Raw genomic sequence first — 9,528 nt, forward strand, 5'->3', positions numbered from 1 at the left:
CTCATAAAGGTTCAAAAATGTATACAATGGAGAGTTTTAGGAATTTATAGAAGTAGGTACCTTAGGGAGCAAGCTAAACTTAACCATGGTTCAATAGGAACCATGGTTGGGTTGCTTGACCGTCCAACCTAGTTAGGAGACTTGTGGAGCAAGCTTCTCAATTAGCTTGCTTGGGAAGCAAGCTAGATGAGAAGCTTGGAGCACAAGCTTCCTAAGGCTTCAAAGATGAGAAGCAATTTTGGCCAAAGAAGGAAGCTAGGCAAGTTAGGCGGCCATGGGCTTTTTTGCTCCAAAATCCGATTTTTTAAAATGTTTGGGTTTGGTTTAGTTAGGTCCATCCAAAAGTGATGAGACCTAGCTAAATCAAACCCATGAAAAATTAGAAGCAAAATGAGTTCAATATGTAAAATTTTTCCTACGCCCAATTGCTAAACACACCCTCAAGCCTTGCTAATTGCCAACCCACTTCTACTACTCAAAAATAGAAAAAGAGTGACCTTCAATACAAGGTCAATTGGAGCAAAAGTCTCCAAGGAACCTACCCTAAAAACAATATACAAAAGTACATAAAAAGAAAACAAAGTGCCTCAGAAATACAAAGGCTAAAAATGACCTATACAATGGAAACTATGTACAAGTTATACACAATAGAACTAAGCCTTCTCTTCATGATAGAGTGGTCCAAATGAAGAGTACCTTGGGCTTAGAAAGCTCACTGGTCTTCAAGTTGTCCAGCCCTTCCTAAATGATCCTGGCCATAGCTTTAGTGATTGGGCCCTTGGCCCATGGTCCATCATCCCCTCCCTCTTGAGAAGGATTTGTCCTCAAATATATAGGGTTAATCTCCTTATCTTCATAACCTGTAAAAAGAATAAGATCACTAATATTAAAAGTGTTGCTTACTCTATAATCACTGGGAATATCCAACCTATAACCATTATCATTGATCCTTTGTAGGACTTGAAAAGGACCATCTCCTCTTGGATTGAGTTTAGACTTCCTTTGAGAAGGAAACCTTTCCTTTCTCAAAAGAATCCAAACCCAATATCCTTCCTCAAAAATGAGATCTTTTTTGCCTTTGCTTCTCTCTAAAGCAATTCTTTCATTTTGTTGTTGAATATGAATTTTAACCTTCTCATGTAATTTCTTCACAAAATCATCCCTAGATACCCCTTCTTTATGAATTTTAACCTTCTCATTACTTTAGACTTTGCTTGCAAGCAAGCTATACATCTAGAGCAAAACCTCTCAACATCCTTTCTCATGTGGGGCCAAAATAATTTTTCTTTAAGAAAACTTAGATTTTTTTCAACTCTAAAGTGCCCCATGAGTCCACCCTCATGACTTTCTTTAACAAGGAGTTTTCTAGTGGATCTTTAGGGTATACAAATTCTTCCTTCCTTATATAAGTACCCCTCGGAAACATAGAAACCTCCTTGAGGCTTTACTAGACATTGGGTATATGATTCATTGAATTCGGAGTCATTGGAATACAACTCCTTAATGTGATCAAATCCCAAGATTTGAGATCCAAGGGAGACTAACAAAACATGAAAGGGCATCAGCTACAACATTATTTTTCCCTTTCTTGTATTTGATCACATATGGGAATTGTTCCAAAAACCCTACCCATTTAGCATGCCTTGACCCCGCAAATATTTAAGTGACTCATGAATGAAAAACTCCTTGGGAATAAGATAGTGTTCCCAAGTTTGAAAGGCCCTAACCAAAACATAGAGCTCTTGTCATAGGTAGGGTAGTTAAGGGAGGCACCTTTAAGTTTTCCACTGAAATAAGCAATTGGGTGCCCACCCTATAACAAAATCGCCCCTATTCCAACCCTAGAGGCATCACATTCTAGCTCAAAAGTCTTAAAAAAATCGGGTAAAGCTAGAAGTGGTGCATGGGTGAGCTTATCCTTTAAAGTTAGGAAGACTCTCTCTTGTTTCTCTCCCCATTGAAATTCAACATTTTTCTTGACTAGGTCATTTAATGGGGAGGCGAGTGTGGAAAAATTAGGAATAAATCTCCTATAAAAGCTTGTCAATCAATGGAAACTCATAATATCTCCAACACTCTTAGGAGTGGGCCATTCTTGGATGGCCTTGATTTTCTCGGGATCCACATGAACCCCTTTTTTTTACTAATAATAAAACCTAAGAAAACTACACTATCTATACAAAAGTTACATTTTTCTAAATTTCCAAAAAGATGATTTTCCTAAGAATGTTAAAGACTTGCCTTAAGTGTCCTATGTGATCAGTTAGGCACCTACTATATATAAGAATGTCATCAAAATAAACTGCAACAAACTTACCTATACAATCCCTCAAGACATGATTCATAAGACGCATAAAGGTGCTAGGAGCATTAGTAAGCCCAAAAGGCATTACTAACCATTCATATAATCCAAACTTGGTCTTAAAAACGGTCTTCCTTTCATCACCTTCTTTAATTTTAATTTGATTGTACCCACTTTTAAGATCAACTTTAGAAAATATAATGGATCCATGAAGTTCGTCATATCATCAAGTCTGGGGATAGGATGTCTATATTTTACAGTAATGTTGTTGATGGCCCTAATATCACAACACATTCTCCATTTCCCATCCTTCTTAGGGACCAACAACACAGGTACAACACAAGGACTTGAGCTCTTTCGAACCCAGCCCTTCTCCAACAACTCTTGGACTTGAGACTCTATTTATTTAGTCTCTTGGGAGTTTGTGATGGAATCATGCCTAGGAAGGCAAGAGGTGACATATTGAAGGAGCCAAGAGGAGTTGGCTAGACATGAAGGTTTGGGCCAGTCAGGGCCCAATGGGCCTGATGGGCCTGGGAAGGCCCAAGTTGAACTTTTCATGGGCCATATTTTGTTATAGCTATTTTCATATGTTTTGTATACATCATGTTAGTATAGGTATCATATATTTTGGTCTTGTATTTTGGACCACATAGAGTAGCATTTTAGGTTTTAGGCTTGTTGGGCCTAGTTTTGGGCTTCATGGGCCTTTGGGCTTTTGGTACCCAATATTGGGCTCATTTTCATTCTTGTAATTTTTCCTTTCCATTGTATTTGTTTGACCATTGTATTTAGGTCATTAGATTAGAAATATACAAGAATTACTTAAATAGGTAAAATAGGTTAAACTAGGTTTAATTTGGAAGTCATTTAAGTTACATTTGAGTCACATGTTTAGCACCATGGGTGGCTGAACATGTGCCACTCAAATTAACCCTAAATAACTCTCAAATCAAACCTAAATGCATCTAGGCACCTAAATTTTCGGACTAGCACATGGGAGCCAAAATTTGAATTCAAATTTCAAGTTTGAATTCAAATTTTGGGCGCCACATGTAGCCTTGGATTTAGGCACCCAAAGTTGCACACTTGGAACCCTACTTAAGTGATTCTTCCACTCTTTGTATTCACTTTTGAGAATAATGAAATTTGAGAGCTTATTCAGCCAAATTTCGTTCAAGAGTCACCATGAGAGAAAGCTTCACCTTAGGAACCCTTCTAGGATTTCCTCCTCTTTGAAGTGAGCTTTCCCTTGCACCTTAAGCTTGGATGCTTCCATCCAAGGCTTAAACCTTCTTCCTATCCGAGAATCTCCTCCATCTAGTGTTCATCACGTTGGTTTCTATTTCCTTGAAGAAGATCCATGCATAAGGAGAGCTAAGGAGAAGAACATTCATCACTCTTCCTTACCATTTCTATCATTTTTGGTATCAGAGCAAGGTCTTCAAGGAGATAAGTTCTTGAGTTTTTGGTCCGATTATTTTTGTGTTCTTTGTGTTCTAAGTGTCTTGTTTGAGTTTCTTTTCGGATCTACATGCTTTATATCATATTTTGTTCCATAGATCCATTGGTTGATTGTTCTTGAATTTTCTTCCTCAATCAACTTGTTTAGGACCTATTAGCTTGTGCTTATTTTTGATTTTAATTTTGAGTCTCTCCATTCCTAATATGTGTCCGTGATTGGACTGCATACATTGCATTTAGATTTTGGTTTTTAATCCATGTTTTGTCTTAGTATGTTTGTGTAGTCTTTATATGTCTTAAAATTCCTTGAATAGCATGTTGACCTAAATTTTCTTTGTGTCTAGTTCATCAATTTGTTGCTCTCGGATTGCTTATTGTTCTTGCCTCCTATATGTGCTTTTTCTTTTACCTTATTGTGTTCATAACTTGCTATTAGTTCTAGTAAGTTTCTTTAGAGTTAGGTTTCCATTGTGTCTTAAGTTTTCAAATCACATTTCCATTGAAAAATCTTATAAAAAAAATTTTGTGACTCAAAATTTCAAGTGCTTAATCTTACTTCTAGTGCACTATCTTTTGGATTCAAATTTTTAAAAGTAAATAGGCTGAAAACAGAGACAAAAACAGAGCCTAAATCAAAAGAAAAGTACAAAGATTCAAAGAAGAAAAGTGTACAAAAGAATCCAAGACAAAACCTAAAAACTAGTGCACTAGTTTCCTTGTTTTCACTTGAATTTTTGTCTAACTTGTAGTCACGGTTTCTATAGCTTGGAATCTTAGAAAAATTTGAAACAAAAGGCAAATATACTCTCTGGACTCTTAAATTGAATATAGAAAAAGAAAGAATTAAAAAAAAAATTAGAGAAAGCATTTTAAAGTGAAAAAGCCGAGAGGTGTACATTGGTGAAAAATCACTTGATTCCTTGTTATTGTTTTGACTACTACTTGTGCTATACTTATCCAATTGCTTTCAAATTTTTTTTGTTTTGTTCATCTACTCTAGTACCTATCTAGGAACATTCCTAACTGAGTGCTAGCTTTATTTGGAGTCTTATTTTCCAGTTTTACTTGTTGAACCTCTTTGAGTCTTGTCATATATACATATTACTCTTAACTTTTGGTATAAGCTTTCCAAATTGTGCTTTATTGCTTGTCTAGTTTTCTTTCAATAATTTCCCTGTGCTGGAAGTGGCCTCAAATCCTTGCTCAAGGATCAAGCATTGCTCAACAAAGAGTAGGAAAAGTTTGGACACTAAGACCTAAAAATTTGACCTAATTTAGTGACCAAAACTTCTCCTAAACTTCCTTCACTTGAGTGACCATTCCTTTCACCTTGTGAGGCAGCCACCATTAACCTCTTTGTTGTGTTTCTTTTGCAGGTCCAGTAGCATCATATTGAAGGATTAGTGGCGGATTAAACACTTGATTAAGTGTTGGAAAATTTGCACAACAATCCGTCACTAAATTGGTCACCAAAACCGCCATTTATTGCTTTCTAGGCTAGTTTAAATTTTGCAATCTCTCTTGTATTTTAAAATCAATTTGTAAAGCTTGGAGGGAGTATTAAGAAGCTGGTCAGGTATATCTAACTCCTTGTTAGCATCCTCACGTGTAGTGCTAGTGGAAGTGGCTTGGAAATTTCATATGTTTCAAGCTTCCACTTAGGATATCCGACTAGTTGCTTACATTGTTTCCTTTAAGTTCTTTGTCTTTTAATTGCTTTATTTTGCTGCCTTGAAACGTCTAGACTTGTGTAGATTTACTTGCTCACGTTTAGTTTAGTCTCAAAAACAAACAAATTGTGAAAAAGCATTCAAAATTTTTGTGAAAAGCTTTGGAAAATTGGAAGTATCACAAAGGAGTTTAGTGATTTCCACTTGAAAAGGCTTGGTTATTAAGTGGCTCTTTGTAGCTCACCTCCCTTGATAGTGCAACTTGTACACTTAGACTTCCAAGTGCTATTTTCATTCCTAGAAAATACCAAAAACATTTTATAACTTTTTGCATACCATATACAAAAAAAAAAAAAAAAAAATTCTTTTGTTTAATCATGAGAAAATATTTCTCAAGTGGTAGTGAATTAAGCTCTCCAAAAGGTTTTTCACATTCTACTCAAAGGCTTAAATCACTAACACCTTGGACAAAGCAAGAAGCTTTAAAAAAAGAAAAAGAAAAACTTGAAAAAAAAGCACAAATTGCAATTTTAGAGGAAGAAATTCACATTATTAAACAAAAGAGAGAAAAACTTTTAGCAAAAGAAAAATTGAGAAAAACAAGAGAAAAAGAAAGAAAAAAGGCATTGCTCTTAGGGAAGAGTAAGGAGGAAAATAATTCCTCTAAAGGACTTGTGAGTGAAGAGAGTTGTTCTACCACTAAAAATCATTTACAAAATACTCTCTTCATAAATAAAGACCTTAACTCTTACCCTAATCTTACCACTAGTCATGAAGTAGAGATTCAAGAACAAATCATTCTAAAGAAAAATGAATCTCAACTTCAAGATGTAGTGAAGAAGGAGTGGACTACATTTAGTTCCACTTCTTGTGCTACTTCCTTGGAGGTGCCCAAGGAAGATAGCCTTCCTCTCTTTAGGAATCCTTCTACCATAGTTTTTCTAATAAAGCACCCAAATTTTGGAATATATTGTTTGATAGATACATCTTGTCATATTTCATATTCTATTTTTGATCTTATGGGAAGTTCATCTTTATTTGAACTTAATTTGCACCCTTCCCTACAAAACAAAAATAGTTTATATGAGTTTTCAAGATTTTCCAAGACATTTTATCTACCAAACAATATGATTCAAAATTGTTTAGGACGTTTTCTAGTATTATTTTCTTTATATTTTAGGAAAAACCTAGGCTACCATTTAGGGTATTTTAGGCAAGATATTGTAGTGTTTAAAAATCATTCTTTTCATTGTCTTCGTCATAGTGTTATTACATTCTTAGGTTTTACTTCTAGGTTATGCTTAGGAGAGGAGCCTATTTCTACTTTTAGGGAGTCTAATTTTGATAGTTTATTTTTTCTTAGGCTAGATATAAGGACTCCTCTTAGGATCCATAATCCATTTTCTCATCATAAACATGTCACCTCTTATACATGGTTTGTTGTGTATGTAGGTGATGTTTCTTATTCCATGCATCCTCGTGATTTGAGGACAAATCCTTTTCAAGAGGGAGGGGATGATGGAATCATGCCTAGGAAGGCAAGAGGTGACATATTGAAGGAGCCAAGAGGAGTTGGCTAGACATGAAGGTTTGGGCCAGTCAGGGCCCAATGGGCCTGATGGGCCTGGGAAGGCCCAAGTTGAACTTTTCATGGGCCATATTTTGTTATAGCTATTTTCATATGTTTTGTATACATCATGTTAGTATAGGTATCATATATTTTGGTCTTGTATTTTGGACCACATAGAGTAGCATTTTAGGTTTTAGGCTTGTTGGGCCTAGTTTTGGGCTTCATGGGCCTTTGGGCTTTTGGTACCCAATATTGGGCTCATTTTCATTCTTGTAATTTTTCCTTTCCATTGTATTTGTTTGACCATTGTATTTAGGTCATTAGATTAGGAATATACAAGAATTACTTAAATAGGTAAAATAGGTTAAACTAGGTTTAATTTGGAAGTCATTTAAGTTACATTTGAGTCACATGTTTAGCACCATGGGTGGCTGAACATGTGCCACTCAAATTAACCCTAAATAACTCTCAAATCAAACCTAAATGCATCTAGGCACCTAAATTTTCGGACTAGCACATGGGAGCCAAAATTTGAATTCAAATTTCAAGTTTGAATTCAAATTTTGGGCGCCACATGTAGCCTTGGATTTAGGCGCCCAAAGTTGCACACTTGGAACCCTACTTAAGTGATTCTTCCACTCTTTGTATTCACTTTTGAGAATAATGAAATTTGAGAGCTTATTCAGCCAAATTTCGTTCAAGAGTCACCATGAGAGAAAGCTTCACCTTAGGAACCCTTCTAGGATTTCCTCCTCTTTGAAGTGAGCTTTCCCTTGCACCTTAAGCTTGGATGCTTCCATCCAAGGCTTAAACCTTCTTCCTATCCGAGAATCTCCTCCATCTAGTGTTCATCACGTTGGTTTCTATTTCCTTGAAGAAGATCCATGCATAAGGAGAGCTAAGGAGAAGAACATTCATCACTCCTCCTTACCATTTCTATCAGTTTGTCCTATAGGCTGCCTATTGGGTAGGCTAGCCCCAGGTACCAGATCAATTTGATGTTCTATTCCTCTTAAAGGAGGAAGGCCCATTGGACCCTCGGGAGGAAATAGATCATCAAATTCTTTCAAAATAATTTTGATCCCCTTTGGTAGAGTCTCATGTCCACTACATGTGGCGGTGAAAGTTAGAGTCCCTGTACATAAAAGGATAAAAGAGGGTTGTTTGATCAAGAAGTTTTGTTTTGAAATTTCTTTTTCTAGATCAACAACTTCTAGGGATGCGACTCCTTTCACCCTAGATTTCTTTTTATTCCTAGTTTTCACAGACTTTTTTTTTTCTCTATTTTCTTCTTTTTTTTTGAAGTATTTTCTCACTTTCTCTTTTGAGTTTCATTTATGCTTGATCCTCAGCCACTTGTTGAGGAGAAAGAGGATGAAGCACAAATTTCTTTTCCCTATGTGTAAAGGTTATCTCATTAGTAAGACCATTATGCATGATTTTCTTATCATATTTCCATGGCCTTCCTAGTAAGATATGACAAGCTTCCATTGGTACTACATCACATCCACTATCAACAATGAGAGAACAAACATTGTTTGAAACATTACATCTTGTCTAAAAGATGTTCTCTCTTTGTGATAGGGTACCACTAGGTTGGTTGTTGAGGAGTCTCCTAATCATTAAAAGCTCCCCTTCATAAGAAAAAGTTAACTCCACATTTTCCTCATGATCACTTGATTTTTCCTCACTATCACTAGAGGAAGTAGTAGTCTCCTCTTGACTACTATAAGTGTCATGCCCCCATAAGATCATGACTTTCTTTGTGGGTCATTGGGAGGCAATGTTGCCTCTCCCTAAACACTTAAAGCATTTAATATCACTAGTCCTAGTACTAGTGTGTGGAGTGACCTTCCCTTTCCCTTTGTCTCTTTCTCTAGCTAGATCCTTGGAGGGTTCTAATTTTTTTTTCTTTTCAAATGATTTACCCCCCCTCTTGTCATCTTTCTTTAGATATGAAGAATGGGAGTTTTCTCTTTTAAAAGAGGATTTTCTCAATTTTTGTTGTTCTACCCTTACACAAAGTTGGACCAAGTCATTTAGGTCCCTATAGGGTAGTAGCTCCACTTGGTCTCTTATCTCTAAATTAAGACCACTCAAGAATCTAGCTACAGTTACAACTTCCTCTTCCCTAATGCGTGCCCTCATCATATATAGCTCTATTTGTTGCCTATATTGTTCGACAGTCATTCCTTTTGTTGGAGCCTTCGGACCTTATTCATAAGCTCCCTTCCATAGTAGGTGGGAATGTGCCTCATCCTTAATGCACTCCTAAGGTCATTCCAATATTGGATAAGAGGGTCATTATGAAGGCGCCTTTCTCTCTCTAAGGTCGTCCACCAATCCATGGCATTCCCTTGGAAGCTAAGGGTAGCTAGAGGGAATTTCCTCTCTTTACTTACCTTGTGGCAAGCAAAGAGTTGCTCAACTTTCATCTCCCAATCTAAGTATAATTCCACATCATCCTTTCCAAAAAATTGTGGGAGATCAACTTTGACTTCCCTTGGCCTAGATACTCTTCT

This window comes from Cajanus cajan, chromosome 5, assembly GCF_000230855.2.
Source record: "Cajanus cajan strain Asha chromosome 5, NIPB_CcT2T_4, whole genome shotgun sequence".
NCBI classification, from domain to species: Eukaryota; Viridiplantae; Streptophyta; class Magnoliopsida; order Fabales; family Fabaceae; genus Cajanus; species Cajanus cajan.